Source organism: Lissotriton vulgaris, chromosome 2_1 (assembly GCF_964263255.1).
Source record: "Lissotriton vulgaris chromosome 2_1, aLisVul1.2, whole genome shotgun sequence".
In the NCBI taxonomy this organism is placed as follows: Eukaryota; Metazoa; Chordata; class Amphibia; order Caudata; family Salamandridae; genus Lissotriton; species Lissotriton vulgaris.
In genome coordinates this window covers 1446279387-1446302613 of record NC_141687.1, presented here as the reverse complement: position 1 = coordinate 1446302613, position 23227 = coordinate 1446279387, and the positions used below count along the sequence as shown (strand labels likewise).

At 43.1% G+C, this 23227-nt stretch overlaps 1 protein-coding gene and 1 long non-coding RNA gene across 10 annotated transcripts in view; one reads left to right on the top strand and one right to left on the bottom strand.

The window, feature by feature from the left end:
• The window catches only part of R3HDM1 (R3H domain containing 1), a 459574-nt gene that overhangs the window by 164772 nt on the left and 271575 nt on the right, over positions 1–23227 (top strand). The gene's annotated exons all lie outside the window — the stretch shown is intronic.
• On the bottom strand, positions 3601–8486 carry LOC147732732 (uncharacterized). Its single transcript, XR_015308491.1, has 3 exons — positions 8198–8486; positions 7345–8052; positions 3601–7014 (listed from the first exon to the last, which is right to left on the bottom strand). It is a non-coding gene; the product is annotated as an uncharacterized LOC147732732 (long non-coding RNA).

Sequence of the window (23227 nt, the reverse complement as noted above, 5' to 3'; positions counted from 1 at the left end):
TGTGTTGAATTCCTAATGGAGCGCGTAAACTATTCCCTGGTCCTGGGTGGTGTTAAGATCCCGGCATTGTTATTTGCTGACAACACCCTTCTGGTGTCACAAATCTTGAAGGTTTGGAACTACTGCTAAAGAGATTCAACTTGTTTTGCTCCACCAACAGGCTAGTCATAAATGCTGATAAAACAAAATTTATGGCTAGTCACCCCCACAAACAATTCTGATGAGCAGTTAGATTAGGGAGAGTTAATCTGGAAAGAGTCTCAGACTTCGACGACCTGGGCATACGCTTGTTTAACACCAGCTCATGTAACAGCCAGGTTGTAAAGAGTGGGTTACTTCTTGACCATAGGGCTGCTGACACACTGAATTTTGCTAAGAATACATTCTTCCACTCAGTGTCCCCCACTACTGGAAATCTGGAGTGCCGAAGCCGTGGCTGCGGCTTACTATGGCTCTGAACTATGGGGCCATAGTAATGTCAACTCGCTCGGTATTGCTGAAAACAGATTTTTGAGAACAGCACTTAGACTCCCACAAGGCTCGCCGCAGGCTTTTTTTTTTTTTTTTTAGAGTGGACCTAAATGTTCTCCCAATCGATGCCATATTGAGATTAAAACCAATCTTGTACTGTCTGAGATTATGGTTGGTTCCCAAACTGGAATGCTTCAAGAATGGACTGAAGGACATCCTTCTAAACCCCAGTTGTGTCAGTACCCTGCAGCGCATCAAGCCATCCCTTTCTACAAAGGGGGCCTCTGATCTTTGGCAACATCCAGAGGGAATCTCTGCTTCCTCTGTAAAGGGGATCAAAGATGCTTTCTGGACTAACAAATAGAGGAAGGTACTGGCAACAACTAGCAGTGGTAGTAGAGTTGACTTTTTATTGTATCACAAATGTGAGCCAAGGTTTGAAACTTTCTGGGACGAAATTGACCCGCCGTTTACTAGATCCTTGTATATAAAATGTAGGTTGCGTACTTTGCCACTTGCATATTTCATCTGTAAATGGAGATCCCACTCAGTGTAGTGCAGCCTGCTCGCCCTGTGGAGCCTTGCTGGATACAGATGCCCACTTGCTCTTATTTTGTCCAGCATACACCAGACAACAAAAACGCTGGTTTGTCCCCTTGTGCAGACACTGAAATACGGCTTCACAAGCAGTTTTTCCTATTTGTAGGTCAGAGACTGGGTCTTGTGTGGTTTTTGCAATAACCAAGTTCTTAGAAGCAGTCGGGCTTGTTCGTACTAGGATACACATGCAAACTTTAGAATCTAAACATTGAGTACATAAATTGACTGTAACTACGATAGCTACAGTTGTACACTTCTGTCCTGCTAACTATCAAATATAGACTGCCAAGAAAATATTTATTTTAGCCAAATATTGATTTTTCGTAGTCCTGCTTTTAAAATTGTGTTTTTAAACCGTGAAACTGACTTTTTGTATAGATTTTATTCAATTTAGAAAATGTAACACTGTTGCTCCCTCTCTTGGGAATTAAAGCTTCTAATCATTTGTTTAATATACAGTGTGTTTCTTATTTTGTGCTGCTTTTATGGTCGTCAACCGAAATAAAGTATTTAAATGAAACTGTGTTGGGTATTATGCATTTTTGCTACTTACCAGTTAGAGCTAGGTGATCATTGTACAACGTAAGAGGCCTTCTTGCTATGCTGCTTTAGCTTCCCAGATGGTGCACATTTTATCTCCTGCTTGTCATGAAAAGCGGATAACCATAACGGAGTACCATAAAAAATTGTGGAAAGTTTATTTTTCATTTTGCAATTAAAAAAAAGCAACTCTTCCAGTGGAGCGATAATATAGCATTGTTAATTTTTAAACCGTTTATGAAATGTTTGATCTTTAATTAGAAGCAGGTTCGACATTGTGTTGGTCCCTTTTTAGGTTGAGCATGGGCAGCTCATGCTCTGCTCTGCGAGGCACGCTGTATTCAGTCTGAGTTTCTCAACATGCCCAATGCTTCTTGTTGGTTGGCCTACCTTTCGAAATTCCTTTACTCTGGTTGGTCAATAGTGTCCATCTGTCCCGCCTCTGGGTGCGTGGTTCCCTCCCAGAGCACATCACCATTTGTTTCTTTTGTTTGGCCAGCTCTGGTCATCTGTTGCTTCTTCGTCCGCATCCCCTCCCTCCCGTCATTGCTGCCGTCCTTTATCAAATAGGGTGCTTCGTCTCGCACCTGAATACCATAAAACAACATCTTGCTTAATTTTCAAATTTTATTCGTGCTTTGTTAATTTCGATTTACAGGCATTTGTATCTTAACTAACAGCATGATAGAAATGTTGTTTTGTAAACTCCAGGAAATACGCATTAAGCATTTTTCATTGTTGTGTTCTGCATTCGTTTTCTGCACTTTATTTGGGTGTGTTTTTGATTTTTGTTTAATGATCGCCCATGCAGGGTGCGTCTTGACGCCACTGATTACTTACAGAAGGCTCTGCAATTCACTTTGTTCTCTTAATTGTACACACAAGGATGAACTTTGGCGTTTCGGTTAACAAACCTTGGGAAGCACCACATCTTTTCATGTGTACCTGTTAATTGTTTGCTCACTTGCTCAAGTATTTTTATGCTTATGTTGATAGGGGTTGCCACAGATTTCCTGTTTCAAAGTTTCCTGTTTTTTAACAGTTCCACATCACCAAAGTCCCCTATGTCGTTTCGTTAATGGGCTTTTCGTTAACTACAAGGTTCGTTGATGGGAGTCCATTGTCTCATTGAGTTACCGATTATTGTTATCACATTTGGGTCACTGGTTGAGTCTTTTAGCGGTCCATGCTTTTAGCGGTGCAGGCTGTTCCTTTATTCTCTTTCCAGGCCCTGTAGTCCTGTCCTTAACTTCTCAGGCAAAAACACTCCTTGATTTCTAAATATTAAGTGTAAACGCGTTCAGATAACTATGTTGCTCTGCTTACATTTCACATGCTTTACTTTATCTTGCATTCCCTATGAGTGTTTGCTTTTTCCAGGATGTTACTTTTTTTTCCAGGCATTACTCTTTTCTCCCCTCCCTCATAACCTATTTCCCATTATTTGGTTCTCTAGCGCCGCAAGGTCATACAAATGGCAATAGCGCTATGCAAATATAATCACTCCATTGCAAATAAAAAACGAAAGTAAAACATTTTTCATTTTCAACGCAAAGAGCTGTAAATTTCACAAATGCGTAACCGATTGGATTACAAATGCTTGTTTGATGTTTCAGCCAAGTTTGGGATCCATGCTTTACATTTTCCAGTCTGAAGAAAAGGCTAGGAAATATGTTGGGCAACATAGAATGCCCTACGCTCTCTATTCCATACAGATGCCTTCACAGTTTAACTTTGCTGAATGATACATTCATACACTTGAGTCTCATAGACTAGGGGATAGACTGTTCTTCAACCATCCATGGTAGAGAGCTAATTCTGGATTTCCGTTATCCAGCCAGGGCCAACACTAAAATCATCTTTTTGTGCTGTCAATAGAATTGCTGCACGAATTGCACTCCTGTTGGTATTTGTTGGATTCCTATAGAATCTGCTTCGTGGATGCCTTTCCACATCTCCTGTTTGAGTACTGGACCTTGCTAGTGTTATGTGACACCATTAGGCTCTGGCTTTTCTTTTGATGCTGTTCCATTCCGATTTGCTGTTGTTGACCATGTTTAATTGGTAGTCTCATCTGAAGGGCATGTATGGCTGTGTTGCCCTGCAACAGTTATGCAACCTTGACACATCCTTCTTGTCCATAAAGTCAGGGCATGGTATCTTTTCAGTACTGTAACTTTACACTATCCATATTCTCCAGTACAGACAAGGGTCATGTGACAATTGTGATTCCTCTGCATCCACATGAAGTGAACCCCTAACAAAGTATATAGCTCCCAGATGATTGTGTGGCCATCTTGAAGGAAGTGAAACATCCTTCCACAAGAGCATATTATGCTTTCAAGTGTAAGAGGTTCTACTTCTGGTGTACAAACGCTTGGGACAACCAGACATGCCTATGAGAAACAGTTCTGTGCCTTTTATTTGCCTAAATCTGGTTTATAGTTTTCTTTAATCATCGGTGCTCTTGCTTATTGTATTTCCCTAGTGGGTCTCTCTTTTGAGTCCAGCATAATGCTTGTTTGAAGTCTCTTTCGCCCAAGATTTTCTTTGTTGCGGCTATTAAATTAGCCAGAAAGATGAGTGTGGTTTAAGCTCTATGTGCTGAAGAGTTGTACATAATTTTCCATTGAAATAAAATATCCTAAGGTCTCGTCCTCTACCAAATCATGATGTTAAAAGGGTTTATGTTTCCCTGTTGATAAAAGCATAAACATTTTTAACCCCTTCCATGCTCATGACGAGCTCAGCTCGTCATGAAGCACACTTTTGTATTTGAGCTGTGCTTATGACAAGGTGAGCTCGTCATGAAATAATGCCTTTCGAGCTTTTCCAGCACAGGAGGGGAAAAGCCATAGCATGGAAGGTGTTAAAGACCAACCTCTCTTCATAAAGTATGGGGTTGTTCAAACAATCATGCTACACTCAACTAGATAGACTATATCTAGATGGATAGTCTTATGTGCTGTATTATTACTTCAGAGAAGGTTATTAGGCTTTTATCTGGGGACCTTAGGACGCAGTCTACAAGAGTGACAGCAGATACTGCTTCTATGATGAGAAATGTATTTATTTATTCATTTATAAAGTTTTATATAGCGCAAACAAGATCCAGAAGGATATCAGAGCGCTTTACAATAAGTTGGTGGAGAGTACAAAATGAAATATACACAGCAATTGTGAGGAAAAAAACCCCCACAAAACACAATGATAAACAGTAAACAATGGTACACATAGAGGGTCCAAAAATCACCACAGACAAGTGGATACTGAACATCATGCAGTTCGGATACTGCATAGAGCTGCTAAAGAATCCACCAAACAGAAAGCCAAAGAGAAGAGAGCACCCTGGAACAGAGCTGCGATTGCTCCAAAAGGAAGCTCAAGAACTACTCCTCAAAGAGGCCATCGAAATGGTCCCATTCAAAGAACGGAACAGAGGAGTGTACTCAAACTACTTCCTGGTACCAAAAGTGGACGAAAGCCTAAGACCCACCCTGGACCTACGGTTCCTAAACAAATATGTAAAGACCCAAAAATTCAAGATGACGTCCCTACAAGAAGTCATCCCACAGATAAAGGCCGGGGACTTCTTGTCCACCATAGACCTCAAGGATGCGTACCTGCTCATCCACATGAACAGGCAGCACAAGCACATGCTGAGGTTCACAGTGAACAACAATCACTACCAATTCACAACCATGGCTTTCGGTCTAAAATCCGCACCAAGGGTGTTCACCAAATGCCTCGCGGCAGTGGCCGCGCATCTGCGAAGGGAGGGGATACACGTGTACCCCTACCTCGACGACTGGCTCGTAAAGGCAAGCTCTTACAGGACCTGCAAAGATCACGCACAGCAAGTCACGAGAACGCTAACAGGCCTGGGATTCTCCATACACTGGGGAAAATGCTCAATGGAACCGGAGCAGGTGAAGATCTTCTTGGGTGCTCAAATCGACACCGTCCAATGCAGGGTGTCACCCAGCGAAAGAGAACACTCAGCCTACCGAGGGAGAAACGTCACTACCAGAAGGGGCGAGCTCTGACAGTGAGGACAGTGAGCAAGATCTTGGGGATGATGGCGTCATGCATACACCTGGTCCCCAATGTACGCCTACAGATGAGACCGCTCCAAGAGTGGCTACAACAGCAATGGTCACAAGCTACAGGAAGTTGGGAGGATCTAGTGGTTGTAACGCACAGGATGCAGTAAGAAATAAGGTGGTGGACCAAGGAAAGGATAACATTAGGGAAACCTCTAACACCACCGGACCCAACAGTGACCATTACCACAGACGCATCCCAGAAGGGGTGGGGCGCTCACATGATCAATCTCAGAGTGAGGGGCCTGTGGAGCCCTACAGATGCGGTCAGACACATCAATTACCTGGAGCTGAAAACAGTGTTGCTAGCACTCAAGGCCTTCCAGAGACACCTGTACAGCCAGAAGGTGCTGATACAAACAGACAACAACACAACAATGTTTTACATAAACAAACAAGGGGGAACTCAATCATTCACCCTGTCGAGCTTGGCATAGGAAATCTGGAGACGGACAATACCACTCAAAATAGACCTGCCAGCCATACACCTGCCAGGGAAGGACAATGTCGAAGCGGATTGGCTCAGCAGGCAGACTTCAGCATCCCACGAGTGGGAACTCAATATACATGAGACAGAGAAACTATTCAGGAGGTGGGGCACTCCGACAATAGACCTATTTGCAACACGCCAGAATGCAAAATGCCAATACTTTGCATCCAGGCAACCAGAGGCACTGTCACAGGGGAATGCCCTACGGATAAGCTGGTCAAAAACATTTGCCTACGCTTTTCCCCCGATACCACTGATCCCCAGGGTTCTCAACAGATGCATGACAAGCAACATGACGCTGATCCTGGTGGCACCACAATGGGCCAGGCAGACCTGGTACTCTCAGATAATGGAGATGGCGCAGGGGCCCCCCCACAAGTTCTCAAAAAGAAGAGACCTACTCCCCATGGAAAACGGAGAAGTTCTACACCCAGAGCCGGAGAGCCTCAACCTCTCAGCCTGGCTCCTGAGGACTTAGAGTTCGCACATCTAAAACTACCAGAGAGCACCCTGAGGGTGCTGCGAGAGGCAAGAAGGCCCAGCACACGCAAATGCTATGGGGAAAAATGGAAAAGATTCACTCAGTGGTGTTGCAAGAAAAAACTACACAGAAAACTGACCAGGGAATCTACGGTGCTAAGGTACCTCACGCACCTAATAAAGACTAAACTAAGCTCATCCTCGCTAAGGGTACACCTGGCACCGATTGTGGCATACACAAGAGAAGAAACAGGGAGAAGCTTCTTCACATCTCAAGTCGTAAAAAGATTCTTGGAAGGGGCTAAAAGAAAAGTGCCACCAAAAAGAATGCTATATTAGTGAAGACATACCCAGCCGGGCAGGGGTCTTCAAGGTATATATTTCAATCAAAACATACAAAACAAAATAACACCTTCAGCAATTCACGTGCTGAAGGTGTTATTTTGTTTTGTATGTTTTGATTGAAATATATACCTTGAAGACCCCTGCCCGGCTGGGTATGTCTTCACTAATATAGAACTGACTGAGTCTATATTTATTTTCATTCATTTGTCTCCCTGCTAGGGACCACTGTTGTCTTTATATGATTAAGCTCCCCGAGGTCCCTCGCTGATACCAATTGGGGTCCCCTTGTTGTTCAAAATAGACCAAAAAGAATGCTGCCACCGGCTTGGAACCTGAATGTAGTACTGACAGAGCTCATGAAAGCACCTTTCGAACCTATCCACAAAGCATCACTGCAAATGCTGACTATGAAAACAGCTTTTCTGATAGCAATCACATCGCTACGGAGAGTGAGCGAACTGCAGGCTCTAACACTACAGGAGCCCTACATCCAGATACACAGTGACAGGGTCTTAATGAGAACGGACCCCCACTTCATGCCGAAGGTGGTGTCAAGGTTCCACATGAATAAAAGTATTCAGATACCTAGCTTCTTCCAAAACCCCACTACAAGCGCTGAGAGAGCACTCCACACTCTAGACGCAAGAAGGGCAGTGATGCACTACATTGAAAGGACGAAAGGACACAGGAAGACAAAACAGTTCTTCGTATACTTCGCAAACAGTTACATGGGTAAACCAGTGACAAAAAACACCATAGCTAGATGGATCGCACAGACTATACAATTCTGCCACAAGCAAGCGGGCCAGGAGCTAACAAGAGGGGCACAGGCCCACTCGACCAAGAAGAAAGGAGCAATAATTGCCTTTCTGGCCAACACACCAATTCAGGACATATGCCTGGTGGCAACATGGGCTTCAGTTCACACGTTCACTAAACACTATTGCGTGGATGTTCAAATGAACAAGGAAGCACAAGTAGGACAGAAGGTGCTTCAACATATTTTCAACAACCAGCGCTCATCTTACACCCAACCGCCACAAAAGTAACAAAAACCGCTACAAAATCTATGCACAGCATAGTGAATCCAGAAAGATTCACGCTGCAAAACGAATAGTTTCTTACCTGTCGGTGTAGTTTTGCAGCTTGAAGATCTTTCTGGATTCACTAGCGAACCCACCCGCCTCCGCCAGAAAGATGAGGCTGGAAAAGAAGGTGGAAATGCATAAAAAAGGGAATAAAGTTGAAGCTTTCAAGATACGTGGAAAGAATTACGTAAAAAAAAAAAGAGAGGATTAACATACATAGCCATGGATTCACTACAAGCACAAAAGAGAAAAAGAGACAGAAAAAAGAATCCGAAGATGGCGCCCAAGGGTGGTAGCTTCCGCCGGAAGCATGCCGACGTCACCGAAGGTCCAACAGAAGGTGGGACGTCGACGCCCACCTGGGCTACGAAAAAAAAGAGGAAAAAGACTACGATTCCGGACCCAACCACCAGATTGCGGAATATGCACAGCATAGTGAATCCAGAAAGATCTTCAAGCTGCAAAACTACACCGACGGGTAAGAAACTATTCGTTTTTGTGCTAGATAAGTGGGCGTATTGAAGTGCAGGGCTTTGTGTGTCAGGATCTCAATCTTTAGCTGGATTCGTGCTTCAAAGGGTAGCCAGTTGAGAGATTTCAGGACTGGGAAGATGTGCTCGTGTTGTTTGGAACCTGTAATCAATCTTGCTGCAGAGTTTAGCGAGGCCCTAAGTGGAGCCAAGGCGTATTTAGGAAGGCCACAGAGAGTTGCACTGCCAAAGTCTAACCTTGATAAGACAAGTGCTTGTACCACCTGCTTGAAATCCTTTTGAGGCAAGAAGGGTTTGATCCTTGAGTGTCATCAGGTGGTTTGCTCCCTTACAAACGTTGCTGATATGAGCCTTCATACTCAGGTACTTGTCCACTGTGACTCCAAGCGATTTGGCTGAATCTATAATGATGGGAGTGCAGTTGAGTAGTGAGGTGAGGTAACCAGAGATCGATCTTGGGGGTGTGGTTCGGCGGGGAGATGAGCAAGAATTCCGTTTTAGAAGCGCTGAGCAGGAGATGATTCTCTGTTAACCAATTTTGGGTTGAAGTGAGGATAGAATTTAGTGAGATAATGTTGTCCGGGGATGACATTTTCAGTTAGTTGTGTGTCGTCTGCATACATGTGGAAGAGAATATTCATAGAGTTAAGTAGGTTAGTGAGAGGTTGCAAGAAAAGATTGAAGAGGATAGGAGAGAGGGCGGATCCATGGGGGATCCATGGGGGACTCCCATGAGTACTGGGGAGGGCTGAGAGAGTGATTTGACTTGAATCTGTGAGATCTGTGGAGAAGGAAGGATGAGAACCAGCGGAGCACCAGATCCGAGAAACCCATTCTGTTTTGTGGGATGGATAGGAGAATGTCATGCGAGACTGTATCGAAAGTAGATGAGAGGTCAAGGAGGATCAAGAGGCAGGATTCGTTTTTGTCAAGCATTTTCAGGATGTCATTAAAAACGTGTATGAGGCCCGATTCAGTGCTGTGACCCCTCCTGACACCAGATAGATTATGGTCTAAGAGTGGTAATTCTCAATGCGACCACAGAGCTGGGGTTGGACACATTTTTCGAGAAGTTTCGCTAGGGTGGAGATGTTGGAGATGGGACGGACGTTATTGAGATCCGATTTGTCGGCATTGAGTTTTTTAGAATAGGTGAAACCTGAGCTGCTTTTAGGCAATCGGGGATCAAGCCTTGAGATAAGGAAGCATTTACAATCTTGGTCCAGGTGGGGATGAGAGCGCTCTTAATCTCTTTGAAGATGGCCGGAGGCAGCGGGTCACCGAAGTGGTTAGACGGGTTGATAGTCTTGAATATTTTCAATGTCTTTTTCACTAAGCATTGTTCTTAGCACCAGCGAATGTCTGGATACACTTTTCAGGCAGGTCGGGGAGCGAGGCAGTTAAGGCATGGGGCAAAAGGGCCTTCTTAGAGGCAAGGTCGGTGGAGATGAGTCGAGATTTCTCCATGAAGAAAGTGGCAAATTCATCGCAGGAGGGAGGATTACCATTCGAATCGGAGAGGATTGGCGTGGAAACAGATTGCTGTTTGACCAGTTCGAAGAGTTTCTTGGGGCGATTTGCTGCTTGATCTAGTTGTAATCTGAAGTAGTCAGACCAATCCCAGTGTCCATAAAAGGGATGGTTGTCACACCAATGCCAGTGTCTCCTACCCCACCAGAAGCCGATTCTCCGCCTATGAATATTCGTAGTTTCCACAACCTGCTTGAGAGAGCTTCTAAATGCTTCGACCTCCCTATACCAGCTAAACAGAGTGCTTCCTCTATGATTTTAAAGGAGGAATGTAGTACACCAGTCATGCTATCCCTATCGCCGATTTCATATGGCATAAAGGCCCAAAATGTATTAGGAAATCAGTGTCTGTAGTGGCTGTGATTCCAAAGCTTGACAAAAAGTACAAGGCTCCTGAGGTTTACCCTATATGTCTCATTGGTCATCCTCAGCCAGGTTCGGTCAACGTGCAAGTGGCTCACAGAAGAACAAAAAATCCTTCCTCGCCATGCACAACCGCTACAGATAAGGAAGCATCCCGGCTGGAGAACATAGGCAAGAGGTTCTCCGCGATGGCAGCTACTTCGACCTTGGGAAATATCGGCAGATATGGTGTGACATATCTGTTGAGTGACATATCTGTTGGAGTATCTCCCAGGGGACAAGAAAAAAAGAGGCAAGAGAGATCCTGGCAGAAGGTGAAGAGGCCTCTGCTGAGGTCATAGATCCGGCCATGGATATTTCTTCCACAGCCTTCAGACAGATCACTGGAGCGACAGTATTGAGACGCCAAAGTTGGCTTAAAGCAACTATATTCCACCCAGAGGTACAGCCCAAAATACTGGAGATGCCTTTCGACAACTAGTACCTTTTCGAAAACACGTCGATGCCTTGCAGTTGATTAAGTCTGATACAAACACGACTAAGCGCTGGGTAACTTGCAGCAGAGGAGGTTTCAGCCCTTTCGGAACAGTGGTTAAGGTCATTATATCTTACGACCGCAGATCTAGCATAGGGTTCAGCCTTACTCCCAACTGGGATTTTGTTAGCAATATTAAGCTCCGTTCTACATGCCAACCACAACATCCACATGTTCCAGACAGCACTGCGCACTGTGCACTGCAACGTCCCAGGATGCCAACAGGAGACATTGAAGTATCGCAGGCTCCTGTCACTGTAGTCTCGCTATAGTTCGTTCACACGTTATTCAAATTCTGCAATCAATCGAAGGTCATCTCTTCAGACAAACATGTGTTTGATGTATTCCAGCACAGTTACATCCATAAATTCGTTCAAAAGTCTCCAAATTTTACTCCATGCAAGATCTCACTTTGTCATCTTCCAATTCTCCAAAAATAAATCAGAATATTTCCCTCCAAAAAGGCAATAGAGAAGGTGCCAAACAATCAGTGCAACCTAGGTTTCTTTTTCCGCTTCTTTCTGATCAAAAAGATATCTGGAATGTAGAGGCAAGTAATGGAACTTATGGTATATTGAACAAGTTCTTCAAAAAACAATCCTTGGGATGCTATCTGTTCAGGAGATTTTGCAGTTGAACCACCGAAGATTTCTCAAGTTAGAGGTGACCGGGTCCCCTTATTAATTTAACGTGTTCTCCTTCGGGTTAAAATCAGCCCCCAGAGTATTTACCAAGTGCATGCCGCCAGTGGCAAATTTTGTCCGGCTGTCCGGTCACCAGGTATTCCTCTACCTGGACGATAGGTTAATCAAGGTCCCTCCTTCCAGTCAGTAGTAACAACAGAGGGTCCCTGAAAAACTGATAAAGTGAGGGGGGGGGGGGCAGGGAAAAATAGACAAAATCAAGAACAAGCCCACTCACTTAATAATATTCAAACCTAGGTGGTACATCCTAGATACATATATAAAGAAACATTGTCCCACAAGCAAAAGCTATTCAAAAAATATTATCACTTTTTATTTACATACTTTTATAATATTTTGAAACATAATAGCAGTATATATTCATAATCGTGACCACAGTACACAGCAAATTATCTATATATACATATTTATACTATATACACACAAAAGAGGACCCCCATAAATCATGAACACAACCAGGCAAACTCAGTCAGTCAGAACCATTCAAACAATCGATGTGCACAAACAGTTACAACACAATCACAAACCCACTACTCACACGGTTCAAAAGGTATACAGTAAATGACAATCAATTTCAATCAATATTACAGAAATATAAGGAAAAGCAAACAAAAACGCCGACGCGCGTTTCGGAAAAGGAACTTAATGGTCCTAAGGTCCTTCGTCAGGGCGCAAATAAATAAATCATAGGTTCCATATAGGGGTTTCTTGTTCTTAATATTAGGATACCCGGTCCAAAATCCAAGTAATAGGTTATGAGGGGGTACACTCCAAGAATAGCGGAGTAACCTGATTTAGGATCCAAATGAGTAGACAAAGGGTACATGTCACGAGCCACAGGTCATGAACGTCCTGATGTTTGTTTATGAAGTGTAAATAAAACACTACCAGGAATTTGAGAGCGCACGGCCTCAAATGACGATCGAATAGGGCAGGTGTAAATGTACAATAGGGGATTCTGGCGTCCCACCGCAAAGGTCCAAGGGTCAGGACGATAAAGTGCCCGTCCGCTGTCCAGCCAAATTATTTCAATGCTGTATATATAGAAAGCGGTCCGTCACCGAAGATGCCTTCCAGTCAGGAAAGAAGTCCACAGAGGCCTGTCAAATACTTTTCCAACCCCTAGGTCTCCATCTAAACAGGGAAAATGATCTCCCGTCCCTCCAGATCGCTGGTGTTTTAAGGAGCAATCCTGGATACGAAGCTTTCAAAGGCCTTTCTCACAGAAAAAAGGATTTCCAGCTTGCAGGCAATCACGCTAACATTCTTCAAAAAAGTGCATTTCTGTAAGGACCTTCAAATCCATGCTAAGGAGGATGTAATCCTGCTTTCCTTAAATTTCCAATTGCCGCTTCAGAAACAGTTCGACGCGCAGTGGACACAATTTCGTTTTTTTTTCAGAGGACATGATTTTGTTAACCTCGGAGATGAAGACAGCAATGTCCTGGTGGATAGTCCAAGAACATCTCACATGGCCTCTCCTTCCTTCCTGCTGTGCCCCAGGTGGTGATTACAACCGATGCCTTCTTGGAGGATGAGGAGCCCACCTGTAGGATCTAGAGGTCCACGAGAAGTGGTCCAGTCAGGAAGCAATATGTCATATGAATCTCTTAGAATTGAAGGCAATCCTTCTTGGTCTACTACTCTTTCTTCCAAGGTTATGAGGCTCCTTGGTTCTCGTCAGGACAGACAACTCAACCACCATATTCTATCTGCTAAACCAGGTAGGAACAAGATCACTGGTTCTCTCAACCCAAGCACAGCAAAAAAAGGGAATGGCAGATAGCCAACGTCATCTCATTGATAGTAGAGCATGTCCCAGAAGTGCAAAACATGTGGGACGAGTCCCTCAGCAGAGAAAGCCAGTAGAGTCACAAGTGGGAACTCAGCCAGAGGCCCATAAAGAAGGTTTTTCAGTTTTGGGGATATTCTACATTAGATCTCATCGCTATATACCTCAACAAAAAATGCAAGTTCTTCAGCAGAAGATTTCCCCAGGCAGGTTCTTGGGGCGATGCATTCAGCTTCTTGTGGGTGGGGACATTAGCTTACCCATTTCCGCCGTTTCCACTTATTCCAAAGATTCTACAGAAAGCTAAAAGAGAATTGTGCCTTCTAATTGCCCCGGCGTGGACGAGGCAGTACTGGTACACCGTGCTTCATCGCCTATCAAGAGTGTTCATGCATTCAGTTCCAGCCGACGAAGGATCGCCTCTCAATGAACCAGAGCCAAGTGGTTCATCCGGAAATTCACCCTCTCAATTTGTCTGTCTTGCTTCTTAACATGCTGAATTTGGAACTCTAACAATTTCTGACAAATGTAATTCTAGCCTTCAAAAAGTTTGAGCTTCTTCTACACTTAAATGCTACTCAGCAAAATGGAAACCATTCTGCTCATGGTGTGCTTCTCAGTTTTGCCATTCTTTCTTGTTTATACTTGAACAGATTCTGCCTTATCTAATACATCTCGCCAAATCAAGCCTTAAGCATATGTAAATGTAAATGTATTGCGACTTACATAGCGCACGTATCACCCGAAGGCATCAAGGCGCTTGCCTTGGGAACCCGTCCTGGCTTTTTCCCTGTGAGATAACCCCTACTGGCCATCTCCAAGGTGAAAGCCAGGCATCCCGCAGCGGGGATTGAGCAAGCTATTGCCCAGAGTTGCAGCGTGGGACCCCATGATTAGAGTAGGCACCGAGGCGAGAATTATCGAGTCCGTGGACATTTTTTTTTGGGGCTCAGGACCCTGCCGCTTCGGGAATTGTACCCTGGTCCCGGGCCAGACCTCTTCATCAGGGTCTGCCGCTCTAATCAGTGAGCCACACTCCTCCACGCATACATTTATTAAGTTGTACCTTGCATCAGTTTCTAGATACAGACAGCGTTTCACGATAAAAGAACCTTACCTACAATTTGTAGAAGACAGAGTAGTTCTGCACACTAACCCTACAATCATCCCCATGGTACCTTCATCATTGTACCTCCATGAACCAGTCATTCTGCCTTCTTTTTTCTCCAATCCATTCTTTGTCTGCAGAGAGAGCTTTGCATTCGCTAGACAGTAAGCGTTGCTTAAAGTTCTACTTGGAAAGGACAAACACTTTCCGAAAATCCAGTCAATTGCTAATTTCTTTCTCTGCTCCAAGAAAGGGTTATATCTTATCACAGGCTAGTGTTGCTCGCTGGGTCTCTTGAAATATAATCTTCTGTCATGAGAAGATTGCTGGCTGCAAAGGTGAAGGTGAAGGCTCACTCAACTTTGAAGGTCGCAGCGTCAGCCCTGTTCGCATGAGTATCTCTACCTGACATCTGCAGGACAGCGACATGGGCGAATGCCCATACAGTCACAAAGCATTACTACCTGGGATCCTGGAGTAAGGCAGATGTAGCGGTTGGCAAGGCGACCTTGAGAAGACTGTATTAATATGGTATGCAGATATAAAGCTCAAAACATCTGTTATTTTGTTTGTAGTTATTTAACAGTTTAAAAACGTTATTATGGTTGCCTAATGCTATGCTATATCGATCTTGATTTCATACAATTTGTATTTAAGTTTGGGTCTCATATCGTGGGATGGTTCGCCTTGCCCGCTGCCATTATTCATTGGATTCTACTAACTAGTCTGATTCAAGCATGTGAATGTATAAATGGTACAATACTGGAGAAGAAAACAAGTTACTTACCTGTACACTGTGGTTCTCTAATATTAATAACTTTTATAGATTCTCATGCGACCTTCCCTCCTCCCCATTAAGGCTCACCAATTGTATTCCTCTATTACTTCATTTACACTTGTGATCAAAATCTGAGGTATGATGGCTCTGCGGGGGATGAGTGGTTCAGTCTCTGCTCTGATTGGCTGAAGTTTGGTTGTATTAAATCAATGGGAATTGGCTACTAACTGCTATTGCTTTTACAATGGAGTTTAATGCTATTGCTTTAGCACTGCTTTTAATACTGTCACTGTGGGACTCCCACCATGACGACAGGGAAGATTCAAGCATGTAAATCTATAAAAGATATCAATACTGGAGAACTACAGTGTACAGGTAGGCAACTTGTTTCTTGTCACTCCCAGTTGTCAGAAGATTGGGAGGTGTAATTTACCTCTTAGATATTTATAAATAGGACAAATAAACAATTGTCTTCTGTTACATAGACCCTTTCCCTATTTGTACTTTGCACAGCTAACTTGGAGTTTCTTCTATTTGTCTTAAATTGTGGTAATGTCAAATGGGGTAACCTTCAATTAACAATTGTTTTTTTTCAGGGGGTACATTTATTTATTTTAGTTCTGCTGTACATAGTGAACAATAGTCCCGCAAACAATACAGAGCACCATACACATTATGATGCTCTGCAGTATAGATCTGTCTTTACATCATAGGGAATAGTTGCCAGTGGGAGGGGGAATGGACCACTCATCACAAAGATCATACATGTTGCATTCCCAATAGCCAACTTAGTCAAATAAACTGAGATCAATCCATGCGCCAGACCAGTTGGGCCCTTTATTTCTGTTCTTTGAGATGTTACTGATTATTGTGATGGGGCAGGTACACTGGCGGAGGGGTCAGCCATATTGTTTGTAAAAAGGGATGAGTGAAGAGGAACCCAGATGTCCTTGGGCCTATTGGTCTTTGGCACTGTAGTACAATCTGTGGCGAACTGCTAGCTACAGTTGGATAATTCCTGCAGTAACGTTTAGGCTTTTGGAAGTTGGTCGCTGCCCCAAGCGCATGCAGCATGCCGTTTTGTTACTAGCAGTACCAGTGAGGTGCATTTGTGAACTGCTCCGAGTACAGTATTAGTCTATCCTAGGAGGGCTGTTGTCGGGGCTGGAGCCATGTCTACTTCAGTCATGTTGGATGAAAGTCAAAAAAGCTTGCACCAGCAGTATGCAGCCAGTGGGCATTGCCATGTGGAGTGTATGAAATCTGGATTAGGTGAAGCGCATCGTGTTTATATAGAGTAGATATGGATTTTTCATCTGTTGAACGCGACAGCGTATGATATATAAGGTGTAGGAATTTGAAGTGTATAAGCCGTAGGCAGCCATTTAAGGAGAGGGTTCTAAATTGCCCACAACAGTATGACCACTCTTTGTCTGAAATGGTTTCATCTAAATCCCCCTCCCACAGCGACCTTGCCTTGGGCTCTACTACAGGGCTTCCGTTTGCATTTCCGAGTCCAACCTGGTAACAAGTTCCCTGCTTGTTGTAGTGTAATGAGCGCTGTTTGTGTTCAAGATGCAACCAGTTAGTGGGGAAAGGATGGATAGGTAGTTTTGCATAGTGCACGGAGTCAGAGGAACAGGAAGGTGTCAAGAGTGGTAAAGTGTAGCCCATCAGTGGCTGATGCAATGTCAATAAAGCAGGCATTCGGAAAAAAAATATCAATTTTCTTGATTCCCTCTATTTAGATAGGCGCAGATGGACACCTGCTTCCCACGTGAGCTTTGTTAAGGGGTATGCGTGAGGCTGTTTAAATGAATATAGTGTAGGACATCCCTGCCTCCTTTGGATGCCGTCCCATGTTAACTGTGTGCTTGTCACTGTGTCTATATCTTTTCGGTTATTGGTGGGGATTTACCCAGCAGGGGCCTCGGAGGATTGTGTCGAGCAGTATCATGCTCAATAGCCATATTAGTCAATTGGGGTGGGGGTGAGGGTGGGGGGTGGGGGGCTAGAGGTCGAGCCAGTAGTGCACGAATTGCACTTGGGTGCAGTAATAGTACAGGTCTAAGCTTGGCGCTGCCTGTCCCCCTTGCTCATTTGGTAGTTTCAATGTCACGTATTTTACTCAGAATTGTTTTCCTGCCCACTCAAGTGTTGTCGACAGGGACTTTAACGTGTCGAAAAAAGGGTTAATGGAGGGTAATCGCCCACTGATACCCTATGGTCTGTTCATAGCTAATTTTGTGAACTTAATTAACCTTGGTTCAGAAATTGCCGCATCTACTACCCAAGTTATTGGTGGCTTTCTACCAGTCGAGGGCTATAGCCAGTATGCTAAAGTATGGTCCACAAATATCAATCTATCTTCAGTATAAATACGTTTGTACTCTCAATTTCCATAGCTCTTCCTAACAACCCAGTATACCTTGTCAAGATTAAATAAAATAAGACCTCACTCAAAACAATGTCAGGTGAGCCTGAAGGAATTTAATCACATTCCTGATGGAATTTCATTGGCCCCACCTGCCGACCTACATCATCAAAACCAGCTGCATCATTTACAAAGCAATCATGACCAGCACCCTGACTTATGTTGCTGACAAGCTCACCATCTCTGGTGGTTATTGGCACATCTGTTGCACACTAAGTGCCAGATGTACAACCGTTTTTTGCGGTCGCAAAAGCGACAATGTTGTACACTGCATTTTGCGACTCGCAAATTGCGAGCACGAGTTGCAAAATGCAAGCGTTGTACATCTGGCCCCAATTGCATTAAGAAAAAAACAATGCATCAGGCCTTTACAATGCATTAACCCAGGGTCTGGAACAACATTCCTGTATCAATCAGGACTGCCTCAACACTGCTCCTGGTTAGGAAAGAGTTGAAGGTGCACTGCTTTAAAGGCTTCATCACAATGCATTACCTATCCACAAATCAGCTACCACTCCATCACTCACTGACTTTATGCTTGTCTTTGATATTTAAAGCGCTCTCTCCAGCCTTTTGGCTTAGGTGGCACTATAGAAATGCCATATACTTACCTGCATCACCTCCAGACTCCGCTAAAACAGTTTTGAGAAAGGGGAAGATGATGGGGAAACAATTGTAGAATTTTTTAAAATTAATATTTTCCTTTTTTTTAAAAAGTTTTTTTTGTTATTGACAAACTGATGAGGAAAACATACCAGTACATATACAATAAAGAAAGCCAAGGTTTACAAAAAAAAAGTGATTTCGATAACATATTTCATATTCCACTTAGTACGCAGATGAAACACAGAAAACTCGATTCGTATTATACATACTAGAAGTAGAGCAGCAGAAATGTTGCGATTGTTGCGTTTAACTGAAGACCCATTACAAACAGAAAGTAGTTAGATGAAGTCCAAATTTTCTTAGTGACCGGGCACCTCTGAGTTTTGCCTAAGCCAGCTCCATAGAGTAAATTTTGTTTACTAATAACCACCAGTCTACAATATTAGGAGTTTTAGGAGAGATCCAGGCTCTGGCTAGTATTAATTTTGCACAAGAAAAAAGAATCTTAACTAGTGCTGGCCTAGGCAAAGAAACAGGATGTATACCCAATAGTACTGTTAAAGCGGTAATAGGTGGTAGGTGAATCTCCTTAATTTCAAAAACTTTGTGTAGTTCCGCCCAAAATTCCTTTAAGGCTGGGCAAGAAAACAGCAAATGTTCCAAGTCTGCTACTACAACTTGACACTTGGAGCACTTAGTACGATCACAATAGGTATTATTAAGGGACCACTTGGAAATTCTTTCCGGTGTATAATACAACATGCATGTAGTTCTAAACTGTTGCAGCCTTATACTTGATGATCGGACGGAATTATTAATATTGGAGAAAGAGCTGGCTATCTGCTTGGGTGTTATATTTAAGCCCATTTTACGGCTCCATTTCTCTGCTAATTTTGAACAGTCATCCGTTTTAAAAGCACTAAGACACATGTAAGCTTCACTTATAGTCGACTTATTTTTGGATGCATATAGACCGTTCCAGATATTGCAATCTAAGGTTTCATACATTTTATTTTTCCATATCAAAAAGTCGTGTATCTGTAAATATTTAAATCTCATTGTTTCCGGCAGGTCGTACAATATTTTAAGTGTATGAAAATCTAAGAACCCAAGTGCGCCATACAAGTCACCCAAAACATTGATACCCTGAGCAGACCATCATTAAAAACCCCAGGTAAACCCGGATTACCCCAAAGCTGTAATTTCGGGTGGTACAAAGTAGTCTTACAGAATACTAATATATTGGACCAAATCTTAACTGCATCCCTAGCAGTCTTAATTTCACCCTCTTGAAATAGTTGGGGTCATTGACTCGAAACAAAAACATTTTTGATTCAAATTTTAACATAAATAAATGAAGAAAAAAAAACGGGTCTTCACTATTGAGTAGAGACTGGAGACGCTTAACAAACGAGGCCCAGAAATATAATTTGACATCAGGGAAGTTGAGACCACCCTTATCCAAACTGTTTTTTAGCAATGCCAGCGATCTTCGAGCTTTTAGAAATCCCCATATGAAGCTTATGAAGATTCCATCTAATTGCTTAAAAAAAGATTATTCAGTGCAAATGGGATTGAACGAAAAAGATAAAATTTAGGTAAAACCTTCATTTTGATTAGGTTGATTCTGCCAATTAAGTTCAAGGAGAGTCTGTGCCATTTTTTTAGTAGCAGAGTAGTAGATTTAATTAGCTCATTGTAATTAATATGATTAATTTCTCTTATTTTAGAAGTAATCTTTACGCCAAGGTAAGTGGCGACTTTACACATTTCTGGAACCACCGCCGTTGGTGCATAATTAGCTACAATTTGAGTTTTATTTATATTAAGCTTGTAGCCTGAAACCTTTCCAAATGTACAAGCCTCTATAGTAATCCCTTGTAGGGCTCTCTAAGATCAGAAGAATAGATGGCATTATCGTCGGCATACGCCGTAATTTTCAGTGACTGTAAGCTGGATCTAAAAGGCACAATTCGGGGTTGTAACCTGAAGAGCATGTAGAAATCGTGCCAAAGAAAGGGCAAATAGAGGTGATAGGGGCAGCCTTGGCGGGTGCCACGTAAGATGGTAAAATCTGAGGAGGTCAGCCCTCCATAGCTAATACAAGCTGTGGGATTATCGTATAGCGCCCGTATCCCCTTTACAAATTGCCCCCTGAGCCCCATCTTTGTCATGACACAACAGAGATAATCCCACCCCACTCGGTCGGAAGCCTTTTCGGCATCCAGCAAGATCATACCGAGTGAGGTGGATTCCGTCCCTGCCACATCAAACGTCGTTATGGCCATATTAACGTGAGTGGTGGTATCCCTCCCAATCACAAACCCATGCTGTTGCGGGATGACTATTTTAGGCATAAGGGGAGCCAACCTGGTTGCTAGAAGTTTCGCAAATATTTTTGCATCTGTGTTAATCAAAGAGATGGGTCTGTATGACCCCCTTCCTCCTTTGGTTTGCCCTTTTTAAGAAAAAATATATATTTTAGCCCTGTTCCATGAATTGGGAGCTTTTCCAGTTACCCCAATGGACTGTATGACTTGTAGTAGTAGAGGTGACACTTCCTCTAAACAGATTTTATAAATCTCGATAGGGGTAGTATCTTTACCTGCGGCCTTCCCAGCAGGTAGAGAAGCAATAGCCTGGTTAAGCTCTAGTCCGGTAATATCTTCCGAAAGTTGGTCCATTTCTGAAAAATTACCAATATTTATCCCATTCTCATCCAGATAGTCCCGTATTAAGTCAACACATGGAGAAGACTCCGGGGTATACAAGGAGCTATAAAAATCCACAAATTGTTATAGTATATCATTCGGCTGATCATATAGCATATCATCAGATCCTCGAATACTAGTGATCAGAGTGCTAGCTCTGTCCTCTGCAACCTTGTAGGCCAAGATTTTGCCGATTTTATCCCCTCCCTCATATTGCGCTATTCTAAATTTATGTAAGTTGGCACTATTTTTTTGAAAAAGTTTTGCCTTTGTATCTGTTTTCAGTTGCCCTAATTTCAGACTTATTTCAGCTACTGAAGATGGATTTAGCCGTAAAGCTGTAGCCAGCAATATTTCTTGTTCGGCAATACTGGAGATTAGTGATTCATTAATTTTGCGACGCTCCAAATTTTGTCTGAAGACATAATCCTGTGTAAACTCCTGAATACTTGCTTTACAGGCGTCCCAGACCATGGTTCATGTGGTCGAATTCTGGTTAAATTCAGTCGTCAGTCAGTCAGTCAGTCAAAAGTCTTTATTTCGATTAATTAAAATCATAAAAGCAGGTTCAACAACATACATACAAGTTACAAAGTTTTCATTTTTCTGGTTAAATTCAATAAAGTTATTAAGATGGATTTTAAGTTCAGCTATAAAAACAGAATCTGATACTTAATATCTTGGAAAGGAGAATGATCTGAGGCAGGGTCGATTATGTGGAGTGGAGAATATCAGCTTTATCGGGTTATGGTCCGAAGAGATTCGGGGCCACACCTCCATAGAGCTAGTGTTCAGTAAATTATCATTAGCTAGAGCCATATCCAAACGGAAACATGGTGTCAGAAGCAGTATCTGAATTGTGGCTCCGCTGGAACAATACAGCCAAGGAGATGAGACGCTAGTTCCCAACTCCCCTACACGCCAGGTCCCAGTCAGACTGAGCACTGAGATACGGGGGAATAGGGAATGGGACAACAAACAAGAGAGACTGCCACACACACTGAAGTCTTCTATTTTCTTCTGGTGGTTGACTTCCTGCAAGATAAGGGAACAATAAACAACCATCCAACACACTAACCTTTCTAATACCTCCCAAGACCTTAGCCTACCTTAATGTGTGTAGAATTTAGCCACTCTCTAATTGAGTTGGAGTCTTAAGGGAGTCGTTGAAGGCTTGTAGTGAAGGTTCTTCTGTATTCACTAAATCCTTGCACCATGTCACCATAGAAGGAAGATACTCAATGTGGTGGTAAGCACAAATATATATATATTTATATTTACTTGAAGACAAATGAAAATGTTCTTTACAGATACTGGCAACTGATGCTGATCTTGGACTGCTTCATAAATGTTCGTTGGTGATATGAATTCTTAAATACACTTTCTGAACTCTGGTACTGAATATGGAATTCACTAGCTTCACTGACAGTTCAATATCTGAGACACTTGGAGAAACGATATCTGGTACTTGCTTCGAAAATGAATTAGAAAGTCTCTGGTGTCAAGTCCTGAACCCAGAACACATGGGCAAAAAATAGGAATTGAATAATCTCAGAAGGAGATGTATAGAAGCAGAACACACTCCCTGAGCAGCTAGTACAAATTCTGTTTCTTACCCGGGCTCTCTCGCTGAACCGAAAGAGAGAGAAAGGGCAACTGCTACCTTAAACAAACTGGAAACTTCCCCGCAGGAATACAGGATTGCGAGCGAAGGTGAAGACTCAAACTGGAAGCCCTGACGAAGCTCTCAGGGACTCGGGAATACGCTGAGGAAACGCAGACTGAAGAAAAGGGCTGCTTCTCAGTCAGCGCGACGGTTGAAGTGCGCAGCATTCTAATCGCTCGCGCTTCATCAAACCGTTGTCAGCTGGGAAAAGGGAAAACAACTAGAACGCTAACTATAGGCAAGCGTGGAACAACAGCAAGGAGGTCCGAAAATTCTAATCTAATGGGTGATGTTTACCAAAGGTTCTGGCAAGTCTCTGAGTCCATCCCCATGGAGAATGTAACACAGAATATCCATTTCTGATTCTGAAAACGGGAACTTGAAGTGAGCAT